At 39.8% G+C, this 18727-nt stretch overlaps 1 protein-coding gene across 6 annotated transcripts in view; it reads right to left on the minus strand.

Annotated features, from left to right (window-relative positions):
* Positions 1 to 18727, minus strand: part of HIVEP2 (HIVEP zinc finger 2) — a 198922-nt gene that overhangs the window by 52569 nt on the left and 127626 nt on the right. Inside the window, exon 3 of one of the 6 annotated variants that reach the window (XM_023183795.2) lies at positions 17586 to 17653. The exons of the other annotated variants lie outside the window; for them this stretch is intronic. The gene's annotated coding sequence lies outside the window, so the exon portion shown is untranslated. The remainder of the gene's footprint in view (positions 1 to 17585; positions 17654 to 18727) is intronic. 6 annotated transcript variants of the gene reach the window in all.

The raw sequence follows: 18727 nt of genomic DNA on the forward strand, positions 1-18727 counted from the left end.
CTAAGTGCATATGCCAGTATTTCATCATCACCTAGAAGTTTCAGGTGATGAAATGCTACAGTGAATGCTCCAACCAGGAGGATCTCTTTACTTTACTGGAATTTGCTTCACCACACAAGCTTTCAAAATAGATATATTTCTGCTATTCTTTCTTACTATATTTTAAAAGAGAAATGACATAGGTTTCACAGATGCTGGTGAAATAATTACAGTTGCATAGGCAAGGCATATAATTTGTTGAAGAACAGGGTTAAAAAAAGATTTCACCTACACTGTGTGGGTACAAAGACTTAGGGTTAACTGTGAAGCAACTGCTATCTGTATCTTTCATAGCTATAACCAACACTGAGGCAAAAAAAATACCCCAACTATATAAATGTATAGCGTATACGCACATACACGCACACACAACTCAGGACACAAAGAGAAGATATCCTTCCTAAACTCAAAAGCGCACAGATGCTTACACTGAAAATAAAGTCAGTAGCTGCCTTCACTGCAAGGGTGTGTAGCAAAAATCAGGACAGAGCAAGGACAGGAGAGAGAACAATGAAGAATGATTCTTCCTTTCCCTTAAATCAAGGACTGCAATTCACTCCCTGAGACAAAGAGAGATGACTTCTCTTCTTTGGCACCCAGTGTATGGGAACATCACCCCTTCATGCACCCCTGACTCCTGGGAGTGGGAGGCTGAAAGTACCAGAAAAGGAACCAAATCATCTCATTTTCATATGAACCTGTTGAACTCCTAAGCATTTTAACTTCTAAGCTGAAAGGGCTCTTAAGCATGAACATCAAAAGCTGTTTATCACCTGTTTTCACAATCTCCCAATTCTAAGAAATTTCCAAGCAAGTCTACAATGACACAATGCAGCAAACTCCAGTTCAAACTTTAATTGCATATAGAAGCACAATGCCAGTGTAGTTTATCCAACATGTATAAACTTTAATTGGAAAAATTTTCTCACAGCTTAAACAATCACACCTTAGTGATGAAGAGCTCAAAGGACTTCTGAATACTATACATTATAGTATTATAAATGAATTATAAATGAATTATAAATGAATACTATACATAGTTGTGGCCTGGACAATTCCACTCAATTTCAGAAAATGTTACACAAGTACTAAAGCAGATTGATTGAGTGTCCCACAAAGACAGCAGGTAAGAGGTGGTTTCAAAGGCAGGTACAGTAATAGGGTCATACTCTCCTGATCTGGCTTGATACCACAATAATATTTATAACATTAGGATTCATAACTCTCATCCTTTCAGAGGAAGGCAGGTAACGTAGATGTGTAAAGTGGCTTGCTGAAGACGAGAAAAAGTATTGGTGCCCAAAAGCCAACTGGAGACAGAACGTCCTGCCTTTATGTGAATCAAACTGAAAAAAAAAAAAAAAAATACACATTTGGAGATCCTGAGTTATGACCCCTGCTTGGAAAAACAAATGCCAGCATACTTCTCTCAACTAACCTAACTAACTTTTTCATAAGGTATTAAGCAACAGTAAAAAGTTAAAAATTGTTCTCTGACACATGTTGGGGTGTAGGTACTCTAGTTTATTAGTGAAATAAGGACTCCATAGTCATAATAGATGGTCAGTGGGAGAAGGGCAAAGCTGACATCCTTTTAACAAAATAGGGCAGCCTAATAACGTGCTTGAGATTATAAGGCCATTCCACCTCACCATGGAGAAAAGCTTAAAAAAATCCCACAGGAAAAGTGCTAGATAATTATTCTTAATAGACTTTTAAAAGATGAATGGAGAATAGTCATCCTTTCAACTGGATTCCACAGGGCATGGCCACAAATTTTAGCCTTTGCTCCTCAAAATAAAAAAAAAAAAAAACAACAAAAAAACACATAATCAACAAATTCCCTTAACACTATGCTGTGTGCCACCCTATGTAATGCTAGATTGTGAGGTATATACCCTTCAAGATGAACTAGATACAAAACACACACCAGGTATAATAAAAGAAGGAGAAGAGGGGCTGCAAACAGAGGAGTAATTACATGGGCTGGCAAGGCTAGCAGATGTCTTGAGTGAACTAGAGAGCCAAAGGAACCAAGAGGGCCTAGTATATGACCCTGGCCACTTGTACCAGCCAGCCTGTGTGCAAGAGGGAACAGCTTGTGCTCCCCATGGAGGGACAGGGAAGCAATTAACTCCAACATTCCCTTCTTAAGGAACCCCCCAGCTCCTCCCTACTCCCTGAAATCCCAGCCAGCCTCAGAGAGTATCATGGTGATAAGCCAGATCCCAACACTGCCCCCCAACAACTGCCCCCTATCCCAACTTGGGAACCTTTTACACAGAGCTTGCTCTTTCTGTTAGTGGAAGAGGACACAGAGAGACAGAGGAATCCTGCCTTCCTTTGCTCGTTTGCAGGGCTTTCCAAGTAGGGCAGAGTTTCACAGGAAAAAAAAAAAAAAAAAAAAAATCTACTTTTCTTCAAGGGGAGGAGCTTATACAGAAAATAGACAGTACATGGGAACAGTTTCAGGGCAGGTCTGAGAAGACTGCGTGTCTCCTGACCTAGCTCTACCATCTCATCAACTTGTTGAGCTCATATTTAAGCATACAAGAGCTCTTCAGACTGCACATAGATTTTATAATGCCACCTACAAAGGGCCTAATTTGGAGGACTCTGGTAGAGGCTTATGAAACACCAATATGTAGGGTGCTAAGACCCTTACCTTTCATTCATTTAACAAATATTTAATGAGCATATGCCAAGTGTCAAGTGTTTTGCCTGGTGCCAGGTCTACAATGGGGAATCAAACAGACATCATCTCCATCTGTCCAAGAGAAATTGTGCTTAGAGGACAGCCCTCTCAACACAGGTTAGGACTACTGTTCTCAACCTGGATAGATCTCAATATATCTACACATTAACTAACATCTTTGTCTAAAAAGCAGCATTTTCAAAAATTTCATCATCAATACTAATACCTATACTGGGTATTACCGTGCCTACTGGGTTTACTGCCCTGTAGATCTGCCTTGGTCTTATTCACTGTCAGTATTCCCAATATACTCACATTTTGGAGAAATGGGATACAAAATGGCTTACGTTCTCAAGTAGCTTACAATCTCCTTTGAGAAACAAAATATTTACATGAAACTGTAAATGATAGAGTGAAAAAGATACTATGGAAAATTCATGCAAATATTCAATAAACAGGCTGCATAAAATGTTGTATCCAGGCTGCTCTGCCTATGGAGTAGCCATTCTTTATTCCTTTACTTTCTTAGTAAACTTGCTTTCACTTCACTCTAAAAAAACATGTTATCCAAATCATAACACTTTTCAGAGCAAAGGGGAGAACTATTAATACTTAATACTGGGAATGTCTCTGGCAATTCAAAACTATTTTCACAAATTCCTTTTTCTGGGAGGTGAATTCTCTAATTCAAAAACCTTATTTAGTTCCTCATCAAAGAAATATTTATGGAAAATTTACCATATTCAAGGTATAATGACAGGCTTTTCTAGAGGTAGGCTTTAAGCAGGAGCTCACAAAGATAAATAAGACATAATTCTTATTTATCTATCTATTCTTATTTATCTATCTAAGACATTAAAATACCATACATGCATACCATGTGACAATCTTATGCTCAGCTTTTTGCATATACATTATCTCATTTATCTAATTTAATCATCAAAACAAACCTAGGAGATAAACAATATTACTACTATTTTATAGATGAGGTTTCTAGTAGTTAAGTAACTGTCTATGATCCACGGTCCCTCTGGCTGTAAGGAGCTGGCATTGGAACCAGGTACATCTCATTGAAATACCCCAGCTCTTATTCTGTGACAGGTACTGTATGGATTATTCTGAAGAGGAAAACATGTACTTCTTGTTAGAGTAATCGAGGATGAATCAACAGGGGATAAGTGATGTTAGATACGGACCTTGAAGGACTGAGTTAGAAGGATTTTAAAAGGCAGAGAGTAGAGGGGATGGCAACCCAGGGAGGTGGAACAATGAACCAATAGCCTGGAGCTGGAAAGACTAAGCATTGAGCAAGGAGGAGTCAACTTGGCCAGTACTACATAGTTCTGAGTAGAGAGCCTAGGAACTATAAGACTGGAAGACAGGTAAGCTGAGGTCAACTTTCCTTTTATGTTTAATTTAAGCAAATAGGAAACTAAGTTTGCATGCCCTGAGTACACTCCATAGTGAATTTGCATTGACGCCAACCAGTTCATCCAGGTCAAGATGTCTAGGAGGTAGAGGGCTTCATACAGCTGGCCTGAAGGGGGCATTCTATCATCCAAAGGCAGGAGGGTGCCAACTCATGGCTGGATGCAGTTCTGGCAAAGTTGAAATGATGTAAATCAATCTAATTTTTTTCCATAGAAATAACACTAATATCTCTACTGGGTATTACTCTACCTACTGTAGATCTGCCTTGGTCTTATTCACTGTCAGTACTCCCAATATACTCACATTTTGGAGAAACAGGATACAAAATGGCTTATGTTCTCAAGTAGCTTACAATCTCCTTTGAGAAACAAAATATTTACATGAAACTGTAAATGATAGAGTGGAAAAGATACTATGGAAAATTCATGCAAATATTCAATAATGAGTGTGACATTTCACACAAATGGCTGGATACCCGTGTTCTCATTAAAACTAGAATCCGGTTTACTGTCCATCCAGCCTAATCTTCCACTACATCTACTCCAGTAAGCTAGGCTGTAGAAAGATGGCTTAGTCATTATTGTCAAGCATAAGAGGCATCTTTATGCCTTTGCTCAGTCCATGAGCTTGGCTTGGCAGACTTCCCTTATGATCTCTATCATGATCTATTAAAACGTACCTAGACGTAAGACTCAACTCATATGCCAGCTGTTTCATGAAACTTGATACATAAGAAATGCTCTGAAAATATGTCTGTGGGTGAATGGATGGGAGGAAGGAGGGAGGGAGGAAGGAAGGGATGGATGGAAGAGTGAGATAGAGGCAGGTATGGATAGAAGAAGAGATAGAGGGATAGATGGGTGGACAGAGGGAAGGAGGGAGAAAGGGATGAAAAAAGGGATGGATGGAAGAGAGAGATGCGGGAGGGATGGATGGATGGGTAAATAGAGGGATGGATAGATAGAGGGAAGGAGGGAGGGAGGGATAGAGGGATGGAGGGAAGAAAGAAGGGCTAGATGGATAGAAGGATGGATGGAGGGATGGAGGAAGGATAGGGGAGGGTTGAATGGATGGGGGATAGAGGGAGGGAGGGAGGAAAGGATGGAAGGATGAATGGATGGAGGGAGGAAGGGAATGCTGGATGAAGAGATAAATGGATGGATGGTGGAGGACCTCATAATGAATCTCTCAGTTGGTCATAATCGTCCTCCTGTCAGTATGCCATAGTACACATTTGCTCCTACTTTAAAACTCTGCATGCTCCCTTCTTCCATTAACATTTGAATACAGTTCTTCTCTTCCTTATTAAATGGAAGGCTCCTGAAGGCTGAATTATATTCATCTTTGTATCCCACACAAATCCGAGTACAAGGTCTTTCACAGAATACGTGCTTAAGATATCAGAGTATCAGCAGTATGGTATACCTGGCAGCAGGCAGAAAACGTGCATAATGGAAAGCACAATCCATATAAGGGATGAATACTGATATGAATGGCTGTAAATGGACCTATGTCAGCTTTAAAAATTCCAGACAAAAGTCAGGTCTCTAGTCTGAAGTTACCTTTAGGCAGAGACAGTCAAGGTTATCACCTCTTACTCCTCCTTCAGGCCTCAATTCTGACCCCATCTCTTCCTTGAAGGCTGAGAACACTCGCCCCGCCTCACCCACCCTGAGATTTTAAGCCCTCCCTCTCCTCACTCTCTTGGCACTGGGCACACACCCTTTAAGATATGGACTGAGTGTGCTCCTATGTAACTGCTGCCCCTGTGTCTCTCTTCAGGGCAGAGGAGTCGGCTTTGCTCATCTCTGTGACCCATCACTCCCAGAACAGTATCTGGCACACACCTGGCTCTTAATAAAGACTTCTTTGTAAGTACTTCATTTTAGAAGTACTTGGCTAATATTCTGGGTTGTTTGTTTGTTTGTTTTGAGATGGGGTCTCACTCTGTCACCCAGGCTGGAGTGCACTGGCACTATCTCAGCTCACTGTAACCTCAGCCTCCCGAGTTCAAGTGATTCTCCTGCCTCAGCCTCCCAAGTAGCTGGGATTACAGGTGCCCACCACCATATCCTGCTAATTTTTTGTATTTTTAGTAGAGACGGGGTTGCACCATGTTGGCCAGGCTGGTCTTGAACTCCTGACCTCAAGTGATCCACCTACCACAGTCTCCCAAAGTGCTGGGATTACAGGCATGAGCCACTGTGCCCGGCCCAATATTCTAATTTTTAAACATCTACCAGGTATAATCATCACTGTTAACAAACCCAGGACATGTTGCTAAATCTTTTAGGGTAATAGGACATAGGTTAGGCTTTATAGTCAGGCAGCCCCAGCTGGGAATATCAGCTCTGCTTCCTACTAGGGTTGTTCTCTTAAATAAGTCACTTGCCCTCTCTAGGCTGATTTCCTCACATCACATTGTCCATGGGGATAACAACACCTACCCTGCAGAATGTTGTATGGGCCACAGGTTATGTAAATAAGCACCTAACAGAGCTCCCAGCCATTGGTTATTGCTCAATAATGATAGCAATTATAATGACTAGACTAAGAGGATAGGTAAAAGTAAATGTTGATATATTTTTTCAATGATTTTATATATATATATATATATTGTTTTTAATTACAGTGTATTCTTACAAAATCAATCTTAAGAATTTAATTAAGTAAAACAAGTAAAACCCCATACATAGTCCATATCTTTGGGGCTATAAATTATTTGTCATGCTTTCAGTAAGAAACTCAATCCAACAGGCAAAGGAAACATGGAATATACAGATGTCTTGAGTTTATAGAAAAGCATGCAAAATATTAGGGTAGGTTCAGTGGCTCACACCTGTAATACCAGCACTTTAGGAGGCCAAGGGGGGCAAATCACTTGAGGACAGGAGTTTGTGGCCAGCGTGGCCAAGATGGTGAAACCCCATCTCTATTAAAAATACAAAAATTAGCCGGGCGTGGTGGTGCATACTTGTAATCCCAGGTATTCAGGAGGCTGAAGCAGGAGAATTGCTTGAACCCAGAAGGTGGAGGTTGCAGTGAGCCAAGATCATGGCACCGCACTACAGCCTGGGCAAGAGAGCAAGACTCTGTCTCAAAAACAAAAAGAAAGAAAGAAAAGACAAAACAAGACAAGAAAAGAAAGAAAAGAGAAAACACAATATATGGCACACGAGGTAAGGCTATAGGATCTGCCTTCAAACTGATTTCTGTTTCATGGTTTTCCAAGGAGAATTGAAAAAAATAATCAGTGGATAGGAAAGAGGATGTTTTTTCAACATCAAATATTCAAAGCAGGTTGATAACAGCACTACACATCAGGAATTCTTCATCAGTCTCTGTGCCTCCCAAACGTTAACTGTGTAAGTGATACATGTGTATACCATATTGAGAAAAACCAATGCGGAAAATATGTTTTGGACAGAGTCTCCAAAGAACAAAAATGAGTGTCTAGCTTCCTGTGTAAACCAATGTCATTACATTCAAAGAACAGTACATCAGGACATTCCCTAGAAAATATCTGCTTTCATGGGGCGTGCGTGTGTGTGTGTGCATGTGTGTATGTGTGTGTATGTGAGAGAGAGAAAGCGCAAACAAGCTGATGGCATTCCACCATGGAATGACCTCAGAGCACTGTAAGACAAATCATTAAAAATGCAACATATGCAAACTGTCTTCTACTGCAGATGCAGAGGGGTTAGTGAAAGCAGAATGGTCACTTCAGATCAGTTTAAGAAACCTGGCCGCTTACAAATGGGAGTAAGTAGGTGGATTTTTCCAAACCACCCTATTTACATCTTCCAAACCCTATCATTTTGTGCAATGGCTAAAATTTCATGCATGGCACGAGTGTTTCCCCTCCCCCTACACACAATGTAGCTGCTTTGAAGAATGTCAGATTAGAAACAAGGAGAAAAAATAGCCATTCTTTTAAAGTCTCAAAAATTCACAACTAAATTTAAATTACACAACTTTCAGTTGAAGTAAGAAAGGCAGAGCCAACAGTCCCTATATCATGGAGTGAGAATACTTTCTAACACATTCTCTCCACACAGATTTCACAGACCTGACCCCCCATGTTAGGTGTGTACAGTAAGTTAAATCCTTTATGTAGCAATTATCCTAAGAGCATCTTTAATTCTTCAGACTAACGGATATCATATCAATGAGTAAATAAATCCAAGAGGTTCTAATTCAACCTTGGATCAACATGGAGTAGCTGAAGCCAGATTTACCCTCCTGCCTGAAAACAGAGATAGAAGTAGACAACATGCATGAAACAATAGCTCTCAAGATGCTGGGGGCCACCTAGCAGGAAGGGACAGTGGTCCCTGAAAGAAGGGAAGCAAATGAGGTGAACTCTACAATGGCCCCAGCAGCTGGCCTGGAGACAGCATTTAGGCCACGGCCTAGGAAAGGGTGACCTAGGTAGAGATCAGCAGTCCCCGAGTGGAGGACTGGGAGACAGAAGTCCAGGGAGCCGAAGATGGTTAAAGGTCACGGGGTAAAATACCAGGAGGACAGCACTACAGCAAGAGAAATCCAAAGACCTGTGAATATTCAGTTGAGTACTGCTTGATCAGCACATGAGGAAACTACCCACAGCCAGGGAAAAACCACCTGAAAGTATTAGAGGGAACAGTGCCTGGTATTCACAAAGGGCTGCCAGCCCTGTTCCGAACAGCCAGAAGGGAAAATCCCATAATTTATGGGGCATTGGTTAGAGTTCTAAGAAAGGTCTTGCCTTGATAGCGGAGAAAAATCCACTCTAGACTAAGTGCTGCCCTGGTCCTATCTAACAAAGCTTTTTAAAAAGCAAGATGTAAAAAGATCATACTGTTTCCAAGTATCTTATACCATGTCCCATAACAAACCTCCATAAAATTTTTAGGAATTCAAAAGTTTCTGGTAGCCAACAAGGTAAAATTCTGGCATCGAATCTGAAATCATCAAGTAGAGAGTGGAAAAGTGTGACCTACAAAGAGGAGAAAAATTAACTGATCAGAACCATCCCAGATGGTAGAATTAGTAGAAAAGGTCAGTAAGACAGTTTTTTAAAAACTGCATTCCATATTTTCCAGAAACTAAAGAATGGCTGTGTTAAGTGGAAACAATATGGAAAATATTAAAAAGCTCAAAATTAAACCCCTAGAGAGGAAAAGTTCAAAATTTGAGATATATAATGCACCGGATGGCAGATTAGACATTAAGGGCAGATTATATGTTACTGAAGAAAAGATTAGTGAACTTGAAGACAGAGCAATAAAAATGATTCAAAGTGAAACAGACAAAATACTTGGCCCTACTTGAAGTCCACAGTTTCAAATGTGTGTCTGAAAGTTAAATGCTACCACTTATTCTGAGGCTCAGACAAAGTTCATTACATCATTCAAGATCACTTTAACACTGTAAAAAAAAGTGCTTATTTTTCTGTTAATAAATTATATGACTTTAAAATGTTTAATATAATTTAGTTATTTCACTTTATAATCTTTCTATTGATGGATATATATACTGTTTATAAGATCTGTCACTACTATGTATACAGTCAAATATACATCAATAATGAAAACCCATGGGCAGGTTCTAATTTTTCGGTCACTATAGTCAGAATTATATTAATGCAATCAAAATTGTTATGAGGGCTAATTTCACTTAAAGGTTAATATTCTTTGTTTTTCTGATCTAATTTCTGACTATCTTTTGTTTCACCTATGTCTCTCTGTTATCTGTGGTTGAATCTTCTGGATTCTGGAAAATCATTCACATTTAAGATTTTATTAACATATATACATAGATGACATACATATTTAATTGATTTTCCTTAAGTTTGCCTCTTTATTGGAGTAAGAGATAGTATATTATTAAATCATTTAAATTCAATCATGTATAAAACATAAGACATTATGTCTGGATGCTCCATCATCAGTTCAGGGTTGTTGTTGTTGTTGTTGTTTTTGAGACATGGTCTTGCTCTGTTACCCAGGCTAGAGTGCAGTGGCACAATTATGGCTCATTGAAGCCTCAACCTTCAAGGACTCAAGCAATCTTCCCAACTGAGCTTCCTGAGTCGCTGGGACTATAGGCACATGTCCCAAAATTTTTTATTTTTTTGTAGAGACAAGGTCTCACTGTAATGACCAGGCTGGTCTTGGCTCCTGGACTCAAAGGCATCCTCCTGCCTCGGCCTCCCAAAGTGATGGGATTACAGGCATGAGCCATCATGCCTGGCCTCAGAAGTTTTTTAATATATTCGGCTTCTCTTTATAATCTTTCCTCTATCATTTTATTGAATTCCCAGCAGGTCCATGCTGGTCACTGCAAATATAATGATGAATAAGACATAACCCTCAGAGTCTATGGTCTAGAGTTTGACAGGTGAAAAATAATTTTACACCAGATCTATGGTCAAATATGGACAAAGCACTAGCAAGCAGAAGCAAGGAGATGACTAAGTGTGCTGACGAGAGGGATATGGGAACACAGTAAGAAAAACTTCATACTGGAGATGACCTTTATGTTTTGAAATATGTGCAGAAGTTCATCTAATAGAGAAATTGAAACATGACATTAGAGGCAGAGGAAATAGCAACTGTAAATGCACAAAAGCATAAAGAAACCAGGTATATTCTGGGAATAAACAAATGTTGGTATTACTAATCTATACCCTAAAGCACTAGGAAGCCATCAAAAATTTCTAAGTTTGGGAATGACATGATTAGATTTGTCTTTTAGAGGAACAACTTTGGAACCAGTGTGGAGAATGGTGGAGAGGTGAGTGGAGACTTCAGGCAAGGACATCAGTCAAGAGTTGCAATAGTTCAGGGAGATACAATGAAGAACTGAAACTGGGCAAAGGTGGTGGGTTGGAGGAGGCTGATTACAGAAATATTTGAGAAGAACAATTGACAGAATTTGGGAATTGGTTATATGTGTCAGTGTGATAAGAAGGTGAGAAAGGAGTGAAAGGTGAGTCCAAGGTTCTCGCTTGGATGTCTATAGGGGTAGTGGGGCTTTGCATAGAAAGAAGGTAGGACAAACAGGTCTTGAGGGAAAAGTATGATTGTAAACATGTCTAATTTGAAGTTTATTTGGGCTATTTATGCAGACATATCTAGTATATAGTGTGTGGAAGTAGGAAACTAGAGCTTCTACTACAGAATAGTAGTCAAAGAAATCAAAGTAGATAAAAACACTCAGTCTTTGCAAAGTATATAGAGTAAGAAGGGAAATGAGAAAGTCTTGCTTCATCCATTTTGTTCTACTATAACAGAATATCACAGACTGGGTAATTTATAACAAGCAGAAATATTTTGCTCATGGTTCTGGAAACTAGGAAGTCTAAGATCAAGCCATGGCCTTCTTGCTGCAACAGCCCATAGTGGAAGGGCAAAGACAGAGCAAGAGAGCACACAAGACAGGGCCAAAGGGGCTAACTAATCCTTTTATAAGGAGCTCACTCCCAAGATAACAAACCCACTTTCTCAATAACAGCATTAATCCATTCATGAAGGCATGGCCTAATCACCTCTCCTTAGGTCTCAACACTGTTGCACTGGGGATTAAGTTACCAATATATGCTCTTTGAGGGGCACACATTCAAACCACAGCAAAGCCTTCTGACAGAACTCTGCGCTGCAACATTTAATGGGCTGATTGGGGGACAGAACCAATGATGGAGACTGAGAAGGAGTAATTGGGCAAGCAGTAGAGAAACCAGGGGTAAGTGGAGTCAAGAAATCCAAGGGAGAAGAATATTTCGAGGAGGAGAAGGTTCAAATGCAATAGAAAAGTCATATTAAATGAGAAATGTTTAAATATCTACTGAAATTGCCAATTGATAGATCATTGAGGCCTTTTACATGAATAATTCCAGGGAGACTGAGACGTGAAAACCAGATTCCATTAAAACAAAAGGTAAAGAACTTGACATTTCTAACATAGATTAATCTTTATGAATTTCAAGCTGGGCATGGTGGCTCAGGAAGCTTAGTCGACATATTACATTAATATTAATAATGATATATGTGATCGTCATAAGTTTATGGAGTACTTGTTATCGGTCAGGCATTGTACTAGGCATTTCACATGCAGGGTCTTGTTTAATTCTAGATAATTTAGATGACTCCACAAGAGTCTTTCTTGAATCACAAATTGCTAGTCTTCTGCACAAAATATCCAACTCGATTATCTGTACTTTATGAATAAGAACTGTGTCTTATAATTCCTTTTTTTTGTGCCATCTGGTAAAGTTTTGGGGACATAATAGAAACTCAGTATCCTTTAAAACTCTTGATAACATACCAAGTTGCTGCTATACACATGACTTTGTATTGGACAGTAGAGAGGATTTTTTTACACTAACCAATTCTATACAAAGTTGGAAGCTTATTGGAGAGACAAGGCATGCAGGTGAAAATTTAAATTATAGCTCTAAACATCAATTAAGTGCTACTACATTTATAATAATAGTATATGAGTACAGTAAAAAGGAGATTGCTGTGAGCTAATGTCATGAAACAAATATTTATGCAGCTGGTAGAAGTTGAATAAGGGCTTCAATATTCTGACAGACAGAGACAAGGCTTTCCAGGAGGTGGAAATGCCTGAGCAAGGGAATGATTGTGCATCTCACGAGAGCCAAGAGCTCACAGCCAATGATTTATTTAGCAAAGTCTTCAACCCTACTATTCTTTGCCTCCCGTTCAGCCCATTTCCAGCATGTATTTTTTTCTTCCTCATATTTCCTTAATTAATCTCTTTATCTACTTCTCATGATCACAAACCTCTGTTATCCTATCCTATTTCAACTACGACCACCGCCTCATCACTCAGCTCACACTACTAGCACCGCTAAGAATCCACAGTTCTACTTCTGAAGTCGCTTTGGATTTCCCAGCACTCTGCACAGTAGGACCCATACACCACCAGATACTATCCCCTGCCTCTGGCATTTCTCATTCTTCACTCTAACTCACTGCTGTTTTCCCCACACAAATGTGCTCCAAGACCTCCTAAAGCAAACTATACATTGTCTTCTTCCAAGTCTCCCCTGGCTCAAAGTCAGTCTTAATGCACAAGGCTCTAAATCATAATTTACAGCTTGGAAACCATTAATCCTGTACAGAAGGAATAGAGTTTACTGCCAAAGAGTTGTTCAACTACTAAGACAGATTCTGGTTCTATATGAATTTTTATTTAAGTTCCCTATAAAAATGTTTATAATAGCATCAGAGGTTGTGTGTGTGTGTGTGTGTGTGTGTGTGTATGTGTGTACATATACACAAACACACTGTCTCTCTCTCTCTCAAAGTGGGGAGGAGTGTGTGTTGAAGAATGACAGCTCCTTGAGGACAGGCCACATTTTTGTTCAACTCGAGTTGAACAGTATTAGCAAGGGCATGAGAGGACTTAAGAAACAATACAAAATAAGGCAGATAGGTATGTTCTTCAAGCTATCCTTCGACCCTGGATTCTAAAGACTAAAATACAAACTAAGGTTGGAGGGGCCCAAATTTTCTTCTCTGAGTCTCAGAGATTAGGTGTATATATTTTAGAAATATAATAGTACTTTCTTAAAAAAATTACTTGGTAATTAACCTGACTAAAAGCTCTGGCTAAAATACTGTGGCTCTGGCTTAGCATACTCTATGGTTGTAGCCAACACTAGAAAAAACACACTTTCAGTTCTAGGCTCTGTTCTCTCACTAAATTTTACTTTGGCTGTATGCTGATCATTTGATCTCATTTGGAGATGACTAGCAGTCACATATACACCATCAAGTGACAATCACAAGGCCAAATCTAAGTTATTTCATTTCAAATAAGCATTGGACTATTATTACTAACTTAATAAGCAGGAAGTGCCCATGTGTCTTATGTACTATGCTGGACACAACTTGCAGGAAGATAAATAAAACATCACTAATAAGTACAAGATCCTCAAAGTTCACACTCTGAGATGTAAACAGTGAATGACAGCATAATTTTTGAGAGTAAAGAAATTGACAACGCAACAAAGAACACCAAGTAGGAAGTGAAGATAACAATCTGCCTTGAAGAATTGTAAAACAATGTGCAAGAAAGTAACATTTAAACTAGATCTTGGCTAGGCACCATGGCTCACACCTGTAATTCTCAACACTTTGGGAGGCTGAGGCAGGGGGATAGCCTGAAGTCAGGAGTTCAAGAACAGCCTGGCCAATATGGTAAAACCCCATCTCTACGAAAAATACAAAAATTAGCCAGACATGGCGGCACACGCCTGTAATCCCAGCTACCTGGGAGGCTGAGGCAGGAGAAACCCTTGAACCTGGGAGGCGGAGGTTGCAGTGAACCAAGATCACGCCACTGCACTCCAGCCTGGTCAACAGAGTGAGACTCTGTCTCAATAAATAAATAAATAAATAAATAGATAAATTAATTAATTAAATAAATAAAATAAAAATCAACTAAATCTCAAAGGAGGAGGGAAGGGATATATATGGAGCATGTATTACTTGCCAGACACAGGTGACAAATTATCTCACTGTTGCCACCATTTTAGACATGGTGAATCTGAGGCAGGACAACTAAAGTCACCTGCTAGAATGTCACACAGCCAGCTTCAAACACAGCTTTGTATGCTCTGTCCAACGTACAAGCTCCCTTCTAAAGGCAAGGAAGCCTTCTTTAGGTGGAAAAGTGAAATAATCTTTATTGCACTTAAAGTTTCCTAGAAATTACCTCTTACGAAATATTCACTTATAATGATTCACAGTTTATGGTTGTAGCTGTAAGTTTCTATCTGCCCATAAAACGCTTTTTTTTTTTTTTTATTATTATACTTTAAGTTCTAGGGTACATGTGCATAACGTGCAGGTTACATATGTATACATGTGCCATGTTGGTGTGCTGCACCCATCAACTCGTCAGCACCCATCAATTCATCATTTATATCAGGTATAACTCCCCAGTGCAATCCCTCCCCCCTCCCCCCTCCCCATGATAGGCCCCAGTGTGTGATGTTCCCCTTCCCGAGTCCAAGTGAGCTCATTGTTCAGTTCCCACCTATGAGTGAGAACATGCGGTGTTTGGTTTTCTCTTCTTGTGATAATTTGCTAAGAATGATGGTTTCCAGCTGCATCCATGTCTCTACAAAGGACGCAAACTCATCCTTTTTTATGGCTGCATAGTATTCCATGGTGTATATGTGCCACATTTTCTTAATCCAGTCTGAAAATTGGCTAGCCATAAGTAGAAAGCTGAAACTGGATCCTTTCCTTACTCCTTATACGAAGATTAATTCAAGATGGATTAGAGACTTAAATGTTAGACCTAATACCATAAAAACCCTAGAAGAAAATCTAGGTAGTACCATTCAGGACATAGGCATGGGCAAGGACTTCATGTCTAAAACACCAAAAGCAACGGCAGCAAAAGCCAAAATTGACAAATGGGATCTCATTAAACTAAAGAGCTTCTGCACAGCAAAAGAAACTACCATCAGAGTGAACAGGCAACCTACAGAATGGGAGAAAATTTTTGCAATCTACTCATCTGACAAAGGGCTCATTTCCAGAATCTACAAAGAACTCAAGCAAATATACAAGAAAAAAACAAACAACCCCATCCAAAAGTGGGGAAAGGATATGAACAGACATTTCTCAAAAGAAGACATTCATACAGCCAACAGACACATGAAAAAATCCTCATCATCACTGGCCATCAGAGAAATGCAAATCAAAACCACAATGAGATACCATCTCACACCAGTTAGAATGACAATCATTAAAAAATCAGGAAACAATAGGTGTTGGAGAGGATGTGGAGAAATAGGAACACTTTTACACTGTTGGTGGGATTGTAAACTAGTTCAACCATTATGGAAAACAGTATGGCGATTCCTCAAGGATAAAACGCTTTTAAAGCTGGGTGCAGTGGCTCACACCTGTAATCCCAGCACTTTGGGAGGCCAAGGGGGGGTGGATCATTTGAGGCCAGGAGTTCAAGCCCAGCCTGGGCAACATTGTGAAGCCTCATCTCTACAAAAAGTTAGCCAAGCATGGTGGCATATGCCTGTAATCCCAGCTACTTGAGTGGGTGAGGCCTGGGAATCTCTTGAACCCAGGAGGTGGAGGATGCAGTGAGCGAAGATCACACCACTGCATTCCAGCCTGGAGGACAGAGTAAAACTCGAAGGAAGGAAGGAAGGAAGGAAGGAAGGGAGGGAGGGAAGGAGGGAGGCAGGGAGGGAGGGAGGAAGGGAGGGAAGAAAAGAAAAAAGTTTTTAAAACCCAGTCCATTGAAAAATGCCCAGGAACTGGGCAAGGTGGGTCAAGCCTGTAATCCCAACACTTTGGGCAGCCAAGGCAGGAGGATTGCTTAAAGCCAGGAGTTCAAGATCAGCTGGGGAAATACAGCAAGAACCTGTCAGGAAGGTAGGAAGGTAGGAAGGAAGGAAGGGAGGGAGGGAGGGAGGGAAGGAAGGAAAAGAAGGAAAAAATTAGCTGGGTGTGGTAGTGTGCACCTGTAGTACCAGCCACTCGGGAGGCTGAGGCAGGAGGATTGCTTGAGCCCAGGATGCAATGAGCTGTGATCACTCCACTGCTCTCCAGGCTGGGCAAGAGAGTGAGACCCTGTCTCAAATTTTAAAAAAGAAAAAAAGGAAAATGCTTAGGGTTCAAGGTCTATGTAAGAGATATGCAAAACTTCAAAAATATTGCAAAATGTGTCTATATGCATTTTCCTGGGGAAAAGAGTCAGGAACTTTTATGAATTTTAAAGGGGTTTATAAACCTCTACCCCAGAAAAGGCTATGAAGAACCAACCTACAGACTTTGGCTAAGCTTTTTAATGTTTTCCAAAAGGAAAAATATTTTTGTAAATTTAAGTGTCACATAGAAGGAAATATATTTCATATATAACAGGGAAGAAGATTCATATATTCTACTATAATGTAACAACTTGATAAGGAGACACTGAAGTGACCCTTTCCCATGTTTCTAGTAACTACTCAGGATGTTAACGGTGAAAGGACCATTTAGAAAGCTAATTTCCTTTTCATCATGCTTGTTAAGTGTTTATTTTAATTCACATCCTGTGTGACCCTATGGGAAAATTTTTAACTAATACTGGGGAAAATCCCATAGGGTTACACAGGATGTGAACAGGGCCTGTACTGAACTACCTTGAGCTTGAAAAATAAAATTAGATAGGTGAGTTTCACTTTCTGTTTGTCATAAGTTCCACTTTCTGGCTCCCAAAGCTTAGATTCACAGTATATCTGTGTCCGTGCAATAAAATCCCAAGATTCTCACTCTCTTTTAAAGGAAGGATTTCTGCGTGTTGTATAGCAAAATCCTTTCAGCAGAAAAATGCAAATCTGTGGTGCTAATCAAGGAGAGGCGGCTGGAGCACTCCAAGTGCTCCTCCATACCTGGGCTCACACACAGTTCAGCTGCCGTTTTCCATTTCCTGTGGAGAACATACATCATACCACTTCCCCTATAGAAAAAAGAAAGCAGCCCAATTTAATTGCTGATGGAAACACTGTCATACTTTCCACTGGCTAAGCTTGAAACCATTACTGATCTAACCTTCATTAATTTTTCCACAACAATTTGCAGAAATGTCAGGAAGCAGCTGTATGAAGACTGATTAATTGTCCTTATCACCACTACTTTACCAGGCTCGCTCTCTCTTCTCTCTCTGTATCCCCACCACCTCCCCTCCCTCTCTTTCAGTTTAAAAATATAATTGGGATTTTTCTGTTTTGGTTGATATTGATGGTGGTATATCATACTCTGAAAAATCCAGATCTATTTTTGATGTCTTTCAGTGGCCCAAACATTTTCAGATCTGGAGGAGACCCCATGAAGTTTGGGATAGCATCCACGAAGGAAAAGGTTGCTTCCTGCTGATTACTCAGTTATAGCTGTTTAAACAGACGTTCATGAATTCAAGTCTTACAGCAACACTGCATTTATTAGTCAATCATAGACACTAAACTTCACTTCCGAAATGTGAATTAGAAAATCAAATGCCCTTTTTCTATTTTTTTTTTCACTTTCTTTTCTCCCTCATCATTTTCATTTGAGCACATTTGAGCTATACCATCTGTCCCAGCCTATCAAATAATGTACTGTGCATGCCTGGCAAAAACAAGTGGAACAGTACACCTAATAACCCCATGTACGCAACCACTGAGCATCTATAAAAGTGGTACATAACAGAATCTGGCCATCTGGGGATAACTGGTTATAGCAAGCTTAGCTTCTCAGCCAGCACTCAGATTTGCAGACTTTTAACTAGCTGGCGAAGCATCAACTAGTGTTCAAGAAAAGAAACACTAACAAACATTTTTTTTTTTCAAAACACAAGAATTCACATATAAATTTTCAAAGGTGTACTTGCCAATGTTGCTGACAAGAAGGCTTCAAAAGCAAAGATCAAGGCACTGTCAGGTCCTTGAAATGGAGCCAGAGTCAATCCAAATCTAGCATTTTGCAGCATTACTAAACTTTTTGGGTATGAATATATTTTTCCTTCCCCATATTGCCTGAATATATACAAGCAAGG

The sequence above is a fragment of the Piliocolobus tephrosceles genome, chromosome 5, assembly GCF_002776525.5.
Source record: "Piliocolobus tephrosceles isolate RC106 chromosome 5, ASM277652v3, whole genome shotgun sequence".
Lineage (NCBI taxonomy): Eukaryota > Metazoa > Chordata > Mammalia > Primates > Cercopithecidae > Piliocolobus > Piliocolobus tephrosceles.